The following is a 19,124-nucleotide window of genomic DNA, read 5'->3' as shown; positions in this document are numbered from 1 at the left end:
TGACTGAACTACCCACGTGCCCCATTCATCTTTCTACTTTTAATCTTTGTGTGTTTGTATAGCTTGTGTGTGTGTGTGTGTGTGTGTGTGTGTTTGTATTTCTCAGTAAGTAGGTTGGTAGTTGGATTTTTAGGTCAGATAAAATAGGTAGATGGTTTGGCTTGTGTTTCACTTCATATGACAATGTTTGTCTTTTTACTGGTGGTGGTTAGAAGATGCTAATTTTTAAAAACGTTTTACAGATAAAACTTTAACATACTATGTAGTTTACTCATTTAAAGTATACAATTAAACAGTTTTTGGTAAGTTTAATAAGTTCTGCAACCATCACCATAATACAGTTTTATAATATTTTCACCACCCTTGTAACATTTTCATACTGGTTTATATTTCATCTGCATTCCCACCCTCAACCCCAGGCACAAATGTACTTTTGTTTCTGTAGATTTGTCTTTTCTAGACCTTTCATGCAATTGGGATTAGATGATATATAGTCTTTTATGTTTGAGTTCTTTTACATAGGTTAATTTGAGGTTTATCCATATTATTATATGTATCACTATTTCATTTTTATTTATGAATAATGTTCAATTATATGAATATATACCACTCTTTGTTTCCCCATTAAACAGTTGATGGGAATTTGTTTTCTGTTTTATTGGCTATTAAAAATTACGCTTCTAAGGACATTCACTTGGAAATGTTTGTGGGTTTTTTTCATTTGTATATGAATTGTTAGTCATTTGTATATTTTCTTTGGTAAAGTGTCTGTTTAAATATTTTACCCAATTTTTAAGTGGATTGTTTGCCTTCTTAATGAGTTGTAACAGTTTGTGGTGTATTCTAGATAGTAGTCTCTTACCAGATGTGATTTGCAAGTATTCTCTTTTAGTATAGTATATACCTTATATTTTTCATTATCTTATTAGTGTCTTATGAAACAAAAGGTTTTGGTTTTTGATGAGTCTAATTTTCAGCTGTTTTTTTTTAGGGTTCATCTTTTGGTACCATATCTAGCAAACCTTTGCCTACCCCACTGACTCAAGGATTTACTTATGTGTTTATAGTCTATTCTTTTACAGTTAGATTTCTGTATATACTTTGAGATAATGTTTATGTATGTTGTGAAATAAGGGCCTAAGTTCATCTTATTGTTTGTGGATATACAATATTTCCATCACCATAATTTGAAAAGACTGTTATTTCCCCATTGAATTTGCTTGGTACCTTTGTTGAAAACAAATTGTCCATAATGATAAAGGTTTACTTCTGTAGTCAGTTCTGTTGCTTTGAACAATATCTGTGTCCTTATTCCAGTAGCACATTGTCTAGATAATTGTAGTAATTTCTGAAATAAACTTTTTTTTTCCCTCTGGAAAAGGCCTGATGTAATTTTGATAGCAATTGTAATTGAATCTATAGATCAGTTTTGGGAGAATTGTTATTTTAATCATAATGCACCTTAAACATGAAGTATCCATCCATTTATTTAGATCTTTTAATTTTCTTCAGTAGCATTGTGTAATTTTCATTGTACAAGTCTTGCAAGGTTTTTGTTGAATTGTTTTTATTTTTTTTATTTTTGAGAGATAGAAAGAGAGTGATCAGGGGAGGGGCAACTGGAGAGGGAGAGAGGGAATGTTAAACAGGTTCCATGCCCAGGGCAATGCCCGACTCAAGGCCAGTCTAACAATTGTGAAATCTTGAGGTGAGCCAAAATCAAGTCAGATTCTTAACCAGCTGAACCACCTAGGTATCCCTATTGAATTATTTTTGAATACTTAATCTTTTTGATCCTGTTGTATATGGGATTGATTTCTTAATTTCATTTTTGGTCTGTTCATTGCTAGTATGTCGGAGAAACAGTTTATACTGTATATGGATTTTGTATAGTATAGGCAGCTCTCTCAGCTGACAGGGAAAGAACTATACATATGCATACTAACAAATATGTATACACATTATCTACAAATATTTTCTTAAGTTTATTTATTTATTTTGAGAGAGACAGAGAGAGAGCATGAGCAGGGTAGTGGCAGAGAGAAAGAGGGAGAGAGAGAATCCCAAGCAGGCTCCATGCTCATTGTGGATTCCGACATGGGGCTCAATCTTGCTACCGTGAGATCATGACCTGAGCCGAAATTAAGAGTTGGTCACTTAATCAACTGAGCCACCCTGGCGCCCATCTATAAATATTTTTGTATTTATTCATCTGTATTTATCTTAAGCTAAACATGCATTCATATTGATGTCTTCAACTCTAATCTGTTAGCACATGAGTAATTATAGTTCTCTCCCCTTTGTCTATTAATCTCCCACTCCTGCAGGGAGTAATCTGGCTCCTAGTATTTGCTGTCCATTAAACTTAATTGTTTGATTCAGTTATGTATATATAGCAGTTTAAAAACTTCGAAAAGATTTTTACCCCTGTGGGAAATAGTCTTATCCACTGGAGTATAGTATTTATAGATAGTTCCTTTTGCCTTTAGTCTTACAGACTAGACCCACCTCGTTAATGGTGAGAGTCTGGTTACTTTCCCCCTTGGATCAGTAACATGGTAAGCATGTCCTTTTTTGCCATCCTACTCAAAATCATACTGGAAGTCTTAGCTAGTTCATAGTTCAATAAGATAAGAAAAAGAAATTAAAATGTTTATTGGAAAAGAAATAAAACTATTTTTCTTTGTTGATTATAAGATTATGTAGAAAATTTCAGAGCATCTCCAAAAACCTAGAACTAATAAGCAAGGATAAGAAGGATGCATGACACCTGTTGCATATGCAGAAGTGGATGGTTTTCTTATAAGCCAACAGTAAACAATTAGAGTGTATAATTTTAAAAATACCATTTCCAGTTGCACCAAGTGAAGTTGAAATACTTGTATATAAATCTAACAATATATGTACAGGATCTATTGTTGGAAAATTAGAAAGCACTGAGAAAAGATGTCAAAGAAGATCTAAATGTATTTTGTGTTCAGGGATTGGAAGACTGAATATTATTAAAATGTCTGTTTTTCCCATCTTGATCTACAAATTGAATGCAGTTTCCATCAGAATTCCACCAAAAAGGGGTGCCTTGGTGGCTCAGTCGCTTAAGCATCTGTCTTTGGCTTAGGTCATGATCTCACAGCTTGTGAGTTCGAGCCCCATATCAGGCTCTGTGCTGATAGCTCAGAGCCTAGAGTCTGCTTCGGATTCTGGTCTCCCTTTCTGTCTAAGCCCTTCCCCAACTTGTGCTTTCCCCCTCAAAAATAAATAAACATTAAAAAAATTAAAAAACAATTCCACCAAAAAAAAAAATTCCACCAAAATATGTTGTAGCTACTGATAAGCTAATTCTGAGCTTTATGTGGAAAGGTGGATACTCTGTAACAAGTAATGTAGTGGGAAAGAAGCACAAAGTCGAAGGACTCAAAAATCGAAGGACTCAGACCATTTGGTTTCAAGACTTAGTGTGGAACTACAGTTATGAAGATAGCATGCTACTGGTAAAGGGACAGATCTGTAGATCAATAGAACAGATTAAAGAGCTCAGAAATAGGCTCACGCAAATATAACAAACTGATCTTTGTCAAAGGCAGAAAGACTGCTCTGTGGTGAAAGGATAGTCTTTCCAAATAGTGTTGGAACAATGTATGTTCACAGGTTTAAAAAAAAAAAAAAAAAAGTGAACTTACTTAGAGACCTTACACTTTAACAAAAATTCACTCAAAATGGATCACAGACCTTAAATATAAAATGGAAAACTGTAAGACTTCTAAAAGTAAATACAAAATAATATATGACCTTGGGTTTGGGTAGTGAGTTTCAGATACAACATCAAAAGCCATTAATTCATCGAGCACCTGGGTGGCTATGTCAGTTAAGCATCTGACTCTTGATTTTGGCTCCGGTCATGATATCATGGTCGTGAGATCGAGCCCTACATTGGGCTCCATCCTGGGCATGGAGACTGCTTAAGATTCTCTCTCTCCCTCTTCCTCTGCTCCTCCCCCATGTCTCTCTCAAAAAGCATAATTCATGAAAGAAGAAATTGATAAGTAGGACTTCATTAAAATTACAAATGTTTGCTCTGAAAAAAGTGTCAATAGAATGAAAAGACAAACCACAGACTAGAAGAAAATTTTGCAAAACCCATATCCAGTAAAAGACTTTAGTATACAAAGAACTCTTAAAATACAGTAATAAGAATACAACCCAAATAGAAATAGTGCAAAAGGTCTGAACATACACCTCACCAAAGAATATACAGAGATGGCAAATGAGCAAATGGAAAGAAGCTCATTTGCAATTAGAGAAAGTAAATTTAAAAAAATGAAAAATCCCCATACCCAAATTAGAATGATTAAAATTTTTAAAAAACTCAAAATACCAAAAGACAGTAATATTAATAGAGATTATTTTTGCTTTTGTTTTCCTTGCCTCAGGAGACATATCTAGTAAGAAGTTGGTACAGCCCATATCAAAGAAGTTACTGACTGTGTTCTCTTCTAGGACTTTTATGGTTTCAGGTCTCACATTTAGGTCTTTACTCCATTTTGAATTTATTTTTGTATGTAGTCTACAAAAGTGGCCAGTTTCATTCTTTTGCATGTAGCTGTCCAATTTTCCCAGTACCATTTGTTGAAAAAGCTTTTTTGCATTGGGTATTCTTTCTTGCTTTGTCAAAGATTAATTGACCATAAAATTGTGGGTTTATCACTGGATTTTCTATTCTGTTCTCTTGATCTGTGTCTGTTTTTGTGCCAGTTCCATACTGTTTTGATCACTACAGCTTTGTAATGTTACTTGGAAGTCTGGAATTGTGATGCCTCCAGCTTTGCTCTTCTTTTTCACAATTGCTTTGGCTATTTGGGGTCTTTTGTGGTTCCATACAAATTTTAGGATTGTTTGCTATTGGTATTTTGATAGGGATTGCATTAAATGTATAGATTGTTTTGGGTAGTATAGACATTTTAACAGTTTGTTCCTCCAATCCATGAGCATGGAATGTCTTTCCATTTTTTTATGTTGTCTTCAATTTCTATCATCAATGTTTTATAGTTTTCAGAGTACAGACCTTTCACCTCTTTGGTTCAGTCTATTCCTAGGTATCTTATTATTTTTAGTACAGTTGTAAATGGAATTGATTCTTTAATTTCTCTTTATGCTGTTTCATTATTGCTGTATAGAAATGCAACAGATTTCTGTATGCTGATTTTGTATCTCCACTTTACTGAATCCGTTTATCAGGTCTAGCAGGTTTTAGCAGTTCTAGGAGTCTTTTGGGTTTTCCATATAGAATATCATGTCATCTGCAAATAATGAAAGTTTGGCTTCTTCCTTGCTGATTTGGATGCTTTTTATTTCTTTCTGTTGTGTCTATTTTTCTGGCTAGGACTTTCAGTACTACATTGAATAAAAGTGGTCAGAGTGGGCATCCATGTCTTCTTCATAAACTTAGGGGAAAAGCTCTCAGTTTTTCTCCATTAAGGATGATGTTAACTGTGGGTTTTTCTTTTTTCTTTTTTAACTTTTAAATTTTTATTTATTTATTTATTTTTTGAGAGAAATAGGTACAAGTAAACAAGGGACAGAAGAGAGGGAGAGAGAGAGAGAAGCAGGACTCACCCGAAGTAGGGCTCGTGTTTACCTGAAACAGGGCTCATGCTCACCTGAAGGGGGGCTTGAGCTCACCTGATGCGGGGCTCGAATTTGGGAACCATGAGGTCATGACCTGAGCCAAAGTTGGATGCTTAACCAACTGAGCCACCCAGGAGCTCCTGGAGAGTATTATTTTAAAGGTATCAACTTAAACTGCAAGGATGTCCATTAAATATCACTATTAAACATGGCGATAGGAAAGCCTTGTTGTCAAAATGCCCACTTAACCCAGCCAAGCATCTCAAACCCACCCTTTGCTGACCTTCTGTAATCCCATTTTTTAAAGTTTTCCTTTGAAAAAACTTTTTAAAAAAACTTAAAAAAAAAAACTTTTTAATGTTTATTTTTGAGAGAGATAGAGCGTGAGTGGGGAAGGGGCAGAGAGAGAGACACAAATCCGAAGCAGGCTCCAGGCTGTGAACTATCAGCACAGAGCCTGACGTGGGGCCTGAACCCATGAACCATGAGATCATGACCTGAGCCAAAGTCGGACACTTAACCAACTGAGCCATCCAGGTGCCCCTCTTATTTTTTTAAATAATTTTTTAAAATAATTGAAAGTAGAGGGATACATGTTGGTAAATGCTAACTGTCCATATTCACATAGAGATACTGTGTGATCTCTGAGCCCAAAATATAGAAAAAGGAGGAAAAAAGCTAAAATTCTGTGCACTGCTATACAGGGGCACAGCACCCTCCAGCTTCTAGCAGGTGAGGGAGCAGAGCTCTTTTTCCCACAGAGCACAGTGGTGTTGATTCTATACTGTTTTTGTTGAGACAGGAATCAATAAAAATGAATTTAGAACAGAAAGGGATATTCTTTTCCCAGTGTGTTCTGCTCAAGGTATTCTCCTTCCCCAGGTAAGTTGAGGACCATGTTATAAAGGGAGAAAAAAGAGACTTCAAAAAACAGGGCAGGGGTGCCTGGGTGGCTGAGTTGGTTAAGTGTCTGACTTTGGCTCAGGTCATGATCTTATGGTTCGCGAGTTCAAGACCCACGTTGGCCTCTGCGCTGCTGGTGCAGAGCCTGCTTGGGATTCTTGCTCTCTTCTTGCTCTCTGCCCCTCCCCCACTCGTGCTTTCTCTCCCTCTCAAATAAACAAATTAAAAAAAAAAAAACGGTAAATGAGCACAAGAGGAGGGGAAAAAAAAAAGTGTACAGCTTGCTCTTAGGGACCAGAGAAAATTTTAAAAAGGAAGGTTGGAATCCATCAGCGTTCCATTAGGTATCTTCTCCTTCATCCTCCTGTCCTTCCTCCTCCTCCTCCTCTTCCTCTTCACCTTCATCTTCATCTTCATCACCTCTTCTTCACCTTCATCCTTATGTCCTTTTTCATCTTCCAGTCCTTCATTGTCATCTTCTTCCCCTTCCTCTTCATCCTCCATATCAGGAGCCAAGTAGGACTGTAATAGATTTGGCCAAATATCATCCTTGCTGACCTCTCCTAACTCATCTGCACCAGCCCCTCTGGTTTTTAAAGCTGACATTATGGGGTTAATCTTCCCTGTGTGAGTTCCTGATGTAAGGGCCCATTTCTCTCCCTCCTGTGGGCAGCCTTTCTTTGCCTTTCTGACCTTCCTAACCTTTCAGATGCAGCTTCTTCTCTATATTTACTTGGTGGAGTTTGTTATGTCAGTCTTCAAACTGTTCTCCAGTTTATTGACTCAGATGTGGATGATATCTAGTTGTAAACATGGGTTGGGGTGAGCTCAGGGTCCTCCTTATCTGCCATCTTCCTGCAACCTCCTCAGGTAAATATTTTTTATTCTTTGAGGAAAGTACACCTTTCCTTTCTCTAGGTTCTTCATGTAGAATTTTGTGTCAAACTAGAATTGGACTGGCTTTAGAGTTTTGTTACTAAGGTTACTCTCTACACCAGAGACTTAGAACCATGTAAAGATGCTTTGTTGTTGTGTCCCTGCTTGGTTTTGGGTTTCCTCCTTTGTACTGCTCGCATGACAGGATCTTTCTTACTCAGCTTTCCCCTGTGTGTGATTCTAATTTCACTCAGTGCTTGTGAGGGTAGAATAGGGGAGAGTATTCTCCAATGTTTGGATTAAGACTTAGTCTTTTTTTTTTTTTTTAATGTTTATTTTGAGAAAGACACACACACACACACACACACACACACACACACCGCAAGAGGGGGAGGGGTAGAAGAGCATCCCAAGCAGGCTCTATGCTCTCAGTGCAGAGCCTGATGTGGGGCTCCATCTCACAAACTATGAGATTATGACCTGAGCCAAAATCAAGAGTTGGACATTTAACCAATTGAGCCACCAGGGTGCCCCCCCAACACTTTTTTCTTTCTGAATGATAGGCAGAAATATGCAAAAGATGTTCACTAAATTTCAAGCCTGTTTTTGATGATAGTGTTGGTAGTAATTTATTGCTTTTTTATTTCTACTTTCCTGTCTTTCTCTCTTGTTCAGCAATAGAGCAGACGCAGAAATGTAAACAAGAGGGGCACCTGGGTGGCTCAGTTGGTTAAGTGTCTGACTTCGGCTCAGGTCACGATCTCGTGGTCCATGAGTTTGAACCCCGCGGACAGCTCAGGGCCTGGAGCCTGCTTCTGATACTATTTCTCCCTCTCTCTCTGCCCCTTCCCTACTCATGCTCTGTCTTTCTCTCTCTCTCTCTCAAAAATGAATAAATGTTAAAAAAAAAATTAAAAAAAAAAGTAAACAAGAGAGGCTAATGTCCAGGAAGTGACAAGAGCCCAGAGTAAGGGGCCTTTCTCTGTATTTATTAGAATCAGAAGGCCTGCATACATGATGGACATGTAGAAACAATAAAATAGTAATCATTAATTCATGTGTGTGAGAAAAGGGGTTTTGAAGGTATGCAGTGTTAGGGGTTAGGGTCGAGACAAATCAGCATAGCATCTCAGTGCTTTTACTGCAGGCACTTTACTTAAAGCAGGCACCATATCTGTTTATTTTATCTTAACTTTTCTAGGGATTAAGGTAAGTGGGGCATGCCAGCTTAAGGTTAAGGAGGCATTTTTCTTGCTAGCTAGCCTTGGGCGTTTTCACCCTGCAGCCGCTTTCAGCTCTATCCTTTTTTTTTTTTTTTTTTTTTTTTAATGACTAGCCTTGGGCACTTTCTACCTGTGGCAGCTTTCCTCCCCTACCTGTTACTGTGGAAGCAAAAGCGGCTTTCTGCTCTAAGCCTTGTTAACCCATTGGTGTAAGCCTAGAGAATTCTTAAACTTATTCCCCACAGTTCCCTCTTGTTTTTCTTGGTTCTTCTGGTCTTGTGTGAGAGGACTGTCAAGACGAGCTCTTGGTCCTTGTTTTGCTGTCGGGTGGCTTGGAGGGCGATTCTGCAAAGATATAAAAAGAGACACAGAGTTATCCAGAATTTGAGATGGATGCTGGCTATAAATGAGAAAGGATTTAGGTTATGCTACATTGCCCAGGAATCAGCCCATTCATTTCTTAGTTGGTCTTCTGCATATTGTACTTGTTGGTGCAAGGTCACATCTAAATTTTCTATATTGTTACAGAGGTTGGAAGAAAAAACACTGCGAAGGTGTGTCTAGACAGCATCCCAAGATTGAGAGTGATTATAAGGAATGCCAGTCACGCAAATATGTTGGTAGTTAGGGTTGCAGGTTAGTTTAGAGTGGATGATCAAGGCGTCCTGTCTTTTCTCAATAAATTCCACTGCAGTCTCAAGAGCTTCGAGGTGGGCCAGAACTTGTCTATCAATAGAAGTTTGGCCTATTAATTCTTCAATAGCGTTAACTGTAAATTTATTAAGGACATAGCTGTTTGGATAGTATAATGTAGACTGATTCCAGTGACAGTGGCAGAGGCGATAATGCCTACTGCTGCTAAGATACCCATGATCAACAGGCCAACAAATCATTTTTGTCTTATAGTTGAGTGCCAGTGTTGAACAAGCTTAGAAAGAGCACCTAGTCCCAATGGATGCATATAGGGCTCAGAGCTGTTAACAGGAACCCAGGCCGAGACACGCCAAGTACTAATACTTGTACTAAGTACTATTGTTTGTATCTGTAACAGGGTTATATGAGGTGGAGAGTGAGTGGTAGGTGATAAGATAGACATAGTTTGGGGCTAGAGTGTACAGAACCCACAAGGTTTTCCTTGGTAATTTGCACTTCATTGTGGTGAAAACAACAAGCCATCTGAAGATTTTAAATACAGTTTTTTAGATGAAATATTTCAGACAGAAAATACTGGAAATGACGTACTGAACACTTCTTACCACTATTCTGCTTTAACAAATCTTACACTTTACCATGTTTGTTTTAGATTTTTAAAAAATTTAAATAACATAGGTACAGTTGAAGTCCCTTTTGTACATCTCCATTCCACATAAGTAAGTCCTGTTCTGAAGGTGTATATCCTTACTATGCATTTTTATACTTTGTGCAGTTATAGATTAATGGTATTTTGATGTACTTAAACTATAAAATTTATATCATTTTATTTATCCCATTTGATTTTTTTCACTCATGTGTTTGGACATATAGGGTAATGAGCAAGTATGGACTTCTGTATCCATAGTAGTTATTTACAGCCCATGTCCTTTCTGATTAATACCTATACTAGTTTTTAAATTTTTTAGTATTTCACCCTTGGATTTATCTGATTTGATAAATGTATTGATCTAATCAATTTATTTCAATTACTGTGTCATATTCCACTTGGTGAAAATACAGTAGATCTATTATTCTATCGATGGACTTTTAGGTTGTTTCTAGTTATTGACTTAAAATGAGTTCTTATGAACATCTATGAGAATTTCTTTAGTTTTTAAACTTAAAGTTAAAATTGCATTGTATTTAAAGTGAAATGTGTGTTACTCTCCAGATTGTCCTAATTTATACTTTCACCAAAGGGTCTGAGAATATTGGTTTCTCTATATCATTTTCTTTCCTGTCTATATCCCTTCCCCCCCCACCCCTACTTGTTCTTTTCAGCACTTTGTTATTTGTTTTTAAAAATTTGCCAGTATAATGGATATAAAATGGTATCTTGTGCTTATGCGAAGATCTTTTCATAGCCTTATTACTGATTGCTTTCTTATTTTCTGAAGTTTCTGTTCATGTCATTCACTGTTATCTGTTGGCTTGTTTTATTTTTTAATTTTGTTAATTGATTTGTGACTTTAAATATTCTGGATTCTGTTTTACGTTAGTTTTTTTTTTAATGTTGTAGATATCATTCTTCCTAAAAATTTATTTGAAAACAATTTCATACTTCAACAATTTACCAAAAAATAATACAATGAACACATTTATTCCCTTATCAAGATTTGTCTTTTGTTCACATTTTACATCACTTGTTTTATCTTTTGTGCTCCTCCTCTTCCACTGTGAATAGTTTTTTTCTAGACTGTTTGGTCCTTTACTTATAAATACTTAAGTGGATACTTCCTAAGAATTGGATTTGTTTTTATAACCATAGTAAATTTGTCAACCTCATTTTTCTAAACTACCCTTCATATTACATAGCCATGTTTTCTTAATAGCATTTTTACCCCTTCTAAGTTTGCATTCAGTCTAGGTACAAGTATTGCATTTACTTGTCATGTCTTTTTAGCCTTCTTTAATCTGCAGCATTTCTACAGCCTTGAAAAACTGTAGTACAGTATGGCAACCTGAATATTCATGTTGTTGCAGTCTAGAATACACAATGATTCCATCAAAATGTAGTGAGACATTTATGATCAGGAAAATATTCTCCCTATCAAACATGTCTCCTTGTATTTAGCCTTTTACCTTGCCCATTCTTTACCATGATTGTTTTGCAACTCTGGTACTCTCTCTAGATTTATCGGTCAGGCCTCAGCATAATACCATAAGCACAAAACCTACCTTCTCTCTATTTATTAATTATCATGAGGGATTCGAATTCTTAGCTTTTTTTCAATGGCTTATAATTCATCATATTTATTTTTGTGATCAAAATGATCTAGATTTTTTGGACAGTGTGAGCCCCTTCAAACTGTCTTTTTGTGTTTTTGTGATATATCCCCAACACATATTTGAAAACGTCCTTACTTTTGTTGTTGTAAGACTCATCTTGTACCTATCCTGCCTCATCTTACAATTATACATTTTTTTAGGAGCCTTTTAGTGGAGGAATAGTATTTAGAAACCGAGATCTAGGCAGTAGATTGCTCATTGCTCCTGGGGTTTTTGCCCTTTCAGCTAGGAAGTACATGTGTACATATACACAGATACACAAATATATATAAACAAAAACACATATATTTAAGAAGTCTGGACAGCTTCTATACAACAAAGGATAGAGAGGGATAACCTAGAGAATGGTAGGAGAGACACACTAATGATGGGAAACCCATTCCTGATGCTTCAAACTGCAGTAGGGAAGGATAGTACTGAGGTACCAGAAGCAGATTCATCTGCCCTGGGGCAAAGAAAAATTGTAGTTGGAAAAGGCAACTAAAATATAAAGGAACTACTCTTCTGCCAAATGGTAGGTGGCCTGCTGGAATTCTCTCCGGGGTTGGGGGGGGGGGGGGCTGATAGACACTAATGTTTACATTTCCTTCCACTTTGGTAGTGCAGACAATAGCAGGGTCTGGACACCCTAACATGCCTGCTGTCTCAGTAAGCCCTAGTCCCCTAGGTCAGTTTCATTCTTTTACATGTAACTGTCCTGAAACTGGGCCACTTTCTTACACCATACACCAAAATAAACTCACAAGGGATTAAAGACCTAAATGTGAGCCCTGAAACCATAAAACTTCTAGAAGAGAACACAGGAAGTATTCTCCTAGATATTAGCCTTAGCAACATTTTTCTAGCTATGTCTTCTAAGGCAAGGGAAACAATAGCAAAAATAAACTATTGAAACTACACCAAAATAAAAAACCTTGCACAGCAAAGCAAACCATCAACATAATAAAAAGGCAACTTACTTGATGGGAGAATATTTGCAAATGATATATCTGAGAAAGGGTTAATATCCAAAATATATAAAGAACTATACAACTCAACACCAACAAAACAATCCAGTAAAAAAATGGGCAGAGGACCTGAATAGATATTTTTTAAAAGACATACAGATAGCAAGTGACACATGAGGGTGTGTTCAGCATTGCTAATCATTAGGGAAATGCAAATAAAAACCACAATGAGATACTACCTCACATCAGTCACAATGGCTAGTATCAATAAGCCAATAAATAACATGTTGATGAGGATTTGGGAAGTAGGGAGACCTCGTGCACTGGTGGTTAGGAATGTAAACTGGTATAGCCAGTGTGGAAAACAGTATAGAGCCTCCTCAAAAAATTAAAAATAGAAATACCATATGATCCCATAATCCCATCACTGGGTATTTACTCAAAGAAAACAAAAAAACGCTAACTTAAACAGATACATGCACCCCTGTGTTTAGTGTAGTGTTATTTATAATAGCAAAGTTACGGAAACAACCCAAATGTCTATCAGTAGGTAAATGGATAAAGATGTGGTGTGTGGGTGTGGGTAATATAATGGAATATTACTTGGTCATTAAAAATAATGAGATCTTGCCATTTGTGACAACATGGATGGACATAGAGGGTATTATGTTAAGTGAAATAAGTCAGCCAAAGAAAAATAATTACCATATGATTTTACTTGCAGGAAAAGCATTTCACAAAATCCAACACCCATTTGTGATAAAAAGTTACAGTAAACTAGGAATAGAGGGGAATTCCCTCATCTCATAAAGATGATCTATCCATAGACAAACTACAGCTAACATTATGCTTAATGGTGAGAAACTAGAAGCTTTCTCATTAAAATCAGGTAAAAGCAAGGATGTCACCTCTTACCACTTCTTTTCAACATTGTACTGGAAATTCTAGCTAATGCAATAGGGCAAAAAATAGAAATTAAAGGAACACAGATGGGAAGGAAAAAGTATAACTGTCTTTGCAGATGATGTGATTGTGTAGAAAATCCAAACTGACACACACACAAACTGGAACTAAAATGATTGTGGCAAGGTTGTGAGATACAAGGTTTTTGTCAATTGCTTGTTTGTATACCACCATTAAAAAGTGGAATTTGAAGTTAAAATGCAATACCATTTACATTGACACCTCGCAAAATGAAATACTTAAGTAGAAATTTAATAAAATATATACCAGATCTGTTTGAGGAAAATTATAAAATTCTGATGGTAGAAATCAAGATTTAAATAAAAGGAGAGATACTCATGTTTGTGGATAAGGAAGACTCAGTATCTTTAAGATGTATGTTCTTTCCTACTTGATTGATAGATTCAATGTAATCCTAATCAAAATCTCAGGAACTTATTTTGTGGATATCAACAAACTGCTTCTAAAGTTTATATGGAGGGACAAAAAGACCCCACATTTCCAACCACATTATTCTAGGAGAAGGACAGACTTAGAGGACTGATACTATTGTACATCAAGACTTACTTTAAAGATACAGTAATCAAAATACTGTGGTATTATCCAACAAATAAACAAATATATCAATGAAATAGGATAGCCAGAAATAGACCCAAATAAATATTGCCAACTGACCTATGACAAAGGACAATGTCAATACAATGAAGCAAAAGTAATCTTTCTAACAAACAGTGTTGGAACTACTAGATATGCATATGGGAAAAGTGAATCTAGACACAAACCTTATACTCTTTGTAAAAATTAACTCCAAATGAATCCCAGGCATTTTACAGTAAATTTAAAATGCAAATTTAAAGTCCTACAAGATAATAGAAAACCTAAGTGACCTTGGGTATGCCAATAACTCTTTAGATACACCAAAGGTACAGTCTATGAAAGAAATAGTTGATAAGCTAGACTTCATTAAATTAAAAATCTCTGCTTTGTGAAAGACAATGTCCAGAGATTGTCAGGACAAGCTACACATTGGGAGAAAATATTTTTTTAAGACATATCTGATAAAGAGCTGTTAATCTAGTATATACAATGAATTTTTAAAATTTTTTTAAATTTTTATTTTTTTCAAGATATTTTATTTTAATTTACATCCAAATTAGCATATAGTGCAACAATGATTTTAGGAGTACATTCCTTAATGCCCCTTACCCATTTAGGCCATCCCCCCTCCTACAGCCCCTAAGAATTTTTAAAGTGGGTCAAAGGCCTTAACAGACACCTCACCAAAGAAAATATACAGATATGTTGTAAACATAAGAAAAGGGAAATGTAAATTTAAAAACATCAATGAGATACCTCTACATACCTATGAGATGGCCAAATTCTGAAACGTTGACAACACCATGTGCTGACAAGAATGTGGAACATCAGTAACTCCCCTTCATTGCTGGTAGAGATTCAAAATGGCTCTTACAAGAGTAAACAGACTCTTACTATACAATCCAGCAATCATGCTCTTTGATATTTACCCAAAAAAGTTGAAAACTTATGTCTACACAGTCTGCACATGAATGTTTATAGCAGTTGTATTCATAATTGCCCAGGTGGAAGTAAAAAAGACATCCTTTAGTAGGTGAATGGATGAATAACCTGTGGTACATCCAGAAAATGGATGCATTTTAAAATACACATAAGCACAATAGATGATATAAAGCACTTGACAAAATCCAACACGTGTTCATGTTAAGGAATGGAAGATCACTTTCTCAACCGAATAATGGGTATTTAGGAATAATCTCCAGCTAAGAAACTTAATGTGGGTTTTTAAAAAAAAAATTTTTTTAATGTTTATTTTTGAGAGAGGGAGAGACAGAGTGCAAGCTGGGGAGGGGCAGAGAGAGAGAGAGGGAGACACAGAATCCAAAGCAGGCTCCAGGCTCCGAGCTGTCTGCACAGAGCCCAACGCGGGGCTTGAACTCATGAACTGTGAGATCATGACCTGAGTCGAAGTCAGACGCTCAACTGACTGAACCACCCAGGCTCCCCAAGAAACTTAATGTTTAATGACTCAATACTTTCCCCTTGAGATCAGGAGCAAGACATGAATGTCTGCTTTTACTACTTCTTTTTGACATTACACTAGAAATTTCATTCAGGTCATTCAAGGCAAGAAAAACAAGTTGCATCTAGATTGGAAAGGAAGAAGAAAAATTGTATTCACAGATGAAATGATCTTGTATGTAGAAAATCCTAGGTAACCCACATAACATGATTAGATCTAATAAATGATTTCAGGAAGATTGCCAGATAGAAGAAAAAATAGAAAATAAGTTGTATTTCTGTATAGTAGCAATGAACAGTTTGAAAATGAAACTATGAAAATTCCATTTACAATAGTGCTGAAGTTTTGGGGTGATGGTGGGAGTTCGTGGGGTCCGGAGTCTACGACAGCCAAGGAAGAATTCTTGAAGATGTCTTTGGTACAAAAAGGTGATTTTTTTTTTTTAATTTTTTTTTTAACATTTTTATTTATTTTTGAGACAGAGACAGAGCATGAACGGGGGAGGGGCAGAAAGAGAGGGAGACACAGAATTGGAAGCAGGCTCCAGGCTCTGAGCTATCAGCCCAGAGCCCGATGCGGGGCTCGAACTCACGGACCCCGAGATCGTGACCTGAGCCGAAGTCGGACGCTTAACCGACTGAGCCACCCAGGCGCCCCCAAAAAGGTGATTTTATTAAAGCATGGGGACTGGACCCTTGGGCAGAAAGAGGTGCACTGGGGTTGTGAAGAGTGGTTCAGTATATACTTTGAAGTTGGGGGAGGTAAAGTCAAAAGGGAGGCCTCCAGAGGGACTTTGATATGCTAAAGAGGACTCTAAGATACCCGAGGCCTTGCTATTGTCAAGCTAAGGTTGTTTTTCCCTCTAGCAAAGCATTAACATTAAGACAGTAGGGAGTTCCTGGAGAAATGTTTTCCTCTGCCAGCCTCAATTATCTGTCAATGGGCTGCAGGTTGTAAGGAAATTTAATTTTACCTGCCATTTCCTTTTGCCTTTGTTTCCCCATATCATTATTGAGGGGTGATGTTGGGGCTCCAGAAAACTGAGCCTATAGGTTTCTGGAGATTAGGCTACTGATAAGATTGCCTTTTTCTTGTAATTTACTAAGATATTTGCAAACTGATGGAGACCCGTGGACAGTCAGGAGTGCCTGAGGAATATCACACATATCCCACCTAGGGGTGGGGGAGGTGTTTGCAGCCTGTCAGCTTACCTTATGTTTCCCCATCAATAGTATCCAAAAGAATAAAAATACTTAGGCATAAATTGAACAAAAGAAGTAAGAGTTTTACACTGACAACTAGTAAAACCACATTACAAGAAATTTAAGAACTAAACACCTTGTTCATGAATTGGAAAAATTTGTAATGTTAAGATGGTGTCCTGGGTTGAACTATGTACCCCTAAAAGATATTATTAACATTCTGATCTCTGTTTCCTATGAATTTGATCTTATTTGGAAATAAGGGCTTTGCAAATGTCATCAAGTTAATATGAGGTTATTTTGGAGGAGGTTGGGGCTTTAATCCAATGGGACTGGTGTTCCTGTAAGGAGAGGACACAAAAGAAAGAGATATACAGGGAAAATGGCATATGATTACAAAGGCAGAGATTGATGTTTCTACACGATCAAGAACACTAAGGATTGCTAGCTACACTAAAAGCTTAGAGAAATATGGAAGAAGAAATATGGAAGAGAAATATGCTTCAGAAGAAGCACGGCTGTGAATATTTTGATTTCAGATTTCTGTCCTCCAGAATGGTGAGAGAATTAATTTCACTTGCTTTAAGCTGACAATTTCATTTCTGTCTTCTAGTCTCCAGAACTGTGGAAGAACCAGTTTTTCTTGTTTTAAGCGTTCCAGTGGTAGTTTGTTAGGCAGCTCCCCAAATTGATCCAGAGATTTAGTACAGTCTCATCAATGTTCTAACTGGCTTTTTTTGTAGAAATTGGCAAGCTGATTCTAAAATTCACATGGAAATACAGCTACAGAATAGACAAAGCAATCTGAAAAAGAACTGAAGTGCAGAACTTACATTTTACTTTTTTAAAAGTTAGTACAAAAATCCAGTACATAAGAATAGTAATATTGTTAAGGATAGACCTATAGGTTAGGTTACAAAGGCATATGGAAGGATAGAATTGAAAGTCCACAAATATACTCATATGTATATGATTAATTGATTCCCTGAAAAGGGTGTCAAGACAGTGCAGTGGAGAACAATAATCTTTTCAACAAATAATATTGGGATATGTGGATATCCCCATTCCAAACAAAAGAAGTTTGTCCAAGGATTTAACACTGCAAAAATGATGACAACATGAATCAAAGACCTAAATTTAAGAGCTGAAATAACCAAAGCAGTTGTACATCTTCGTGACCTTGGATTTGATATGATATGTAAAGTACAAGCAGCCAAAGACAACCTGTACATAAAATTCATCAAAATTAGTAACTTTCATGCTTAAAGAGACACTGCCAAAAAAGTGAAATAAATTATAATAAAAAGAATAAAGTACTATGACTTCACTCATATGAGGACTTGAAGAGACAAAACAGATGAACATAAGGGAAGGGAAACAAAAATAATATAAAAACAGGGAAGGGGACAAAACAAGAGACTCATAAATATGGAGAACAAACTGAGGGTTACTGGAGGGGTTGTGGGAGGGGGGATGGGCTAAATGGGTAAGGGGCACTAAAAAATCTCCTGAAACCTTTGTTGTGCTATATACTAATTAGGATGTAAATTTAAAAAAATAGAAAATAAAAAAAATTGATGAAATAAAGTGATCCCCTATTGATAAAAAAAAAAAAAAATTCTACAATGAAAAAAAAATAGAGTACTGATGCTTGGTACAATATGGATGAATTTGAAAATATTATGCAAATGGCAGAAGCCAGACACAAAATGCCATTTATTATGTGATAGAGCAGAAGTAAAGAGTAGTTTTCAGAGACTAGAAAGAATAAGTGGGTAGTGAAAAGGGTTAATTTTGTAGTATATGAATTATATCACGATTAAATGTACAGAAGATGGAAATACATTTTTTATTAATACACAAGCAAATAGAAAAATAGCATCCATTTGTCATTAAGGAAATGGTGATTAAAATCACCATGACGTCACTAAACATCTTGAATGGCTGAATAATAAAAACCAACATTTTAAGGTGCTGCTAAAGATAGAGAATAAATGGAAGTCCTATGCATTGCTTATCAAATGAGACAGGTACTTTGTAAAAGCAGTTTGTCAGTTTTTTAGAAAATTAAATGTACATCTATTATATGGCCAAGCAGTTACTCTTAAAGGTATTTATCCAAGTTGAAATAATCTGTGTTCTAACATAGAACTGTGCGTTAATGTTGTGCACCATCAAAACATAGTAGCTTTTTTTTTTTTTTTTTTTTGTCAGCCCAAACTGGAAAAAAACCTGAATGACCCTCAAATAGAGTATTGGATGAATAAAATGTGCTACATCCATATAATGTAAAACTAAACAATAATGCAGAATGAACTATTGATACATGAGCAATGTAGATGAA

General features: G+C 36.2%; 1 protein-coding gene and 1 long non-coding RNA gene across 5 annotated transcripts in view; one reads left to right on the top strand and one right to left on the bottom strand.

The window, feature by feature from the left end:
- LOC145713887 (uncharacterized) overlaps positions 1–19,124 on the top strand; it is an 82,302-nt gene that overhangs the window by 51,344 nt on the left and 11,834 nt on the right. The window lies entirely within an intron of this gene.
- LOC145713886 (uncharacterized) overlaps positions 8,708–19,124 on the bottom strand; it is a 149,515-nt gene continuing 139,098 nt past the window's right edge. The window contains exon 10 of the transcript XR_014136700.1: positions 8,708–8,972. The gene's annotated coding sequence lies outside the window, so the exon portion shown is untranslated. The remainder of the gene's footprint in view (positions 8,973–19,124) is intronic.

The sequence above is a fragment of the Panthera onca genome, chromosome X (genome assembly GCF_046562875.1).
Source record: "Panthera onca isolate mPanOnc1 chromosome X, mPanOnc1 haplotype 2, whole genome shotgun sequence".
Classification (NCBI taxonomy): domain Eukaryota; kingdom Metazoa; phylum Chordata; class Mammalia; order Carnivora; family Felidae; genus Panthera; species Panthera onca.
Note: the sequence above shows the minus strand (reverse complement) of the source record. Positions and strands in the feature narration are given on the sequence as shown.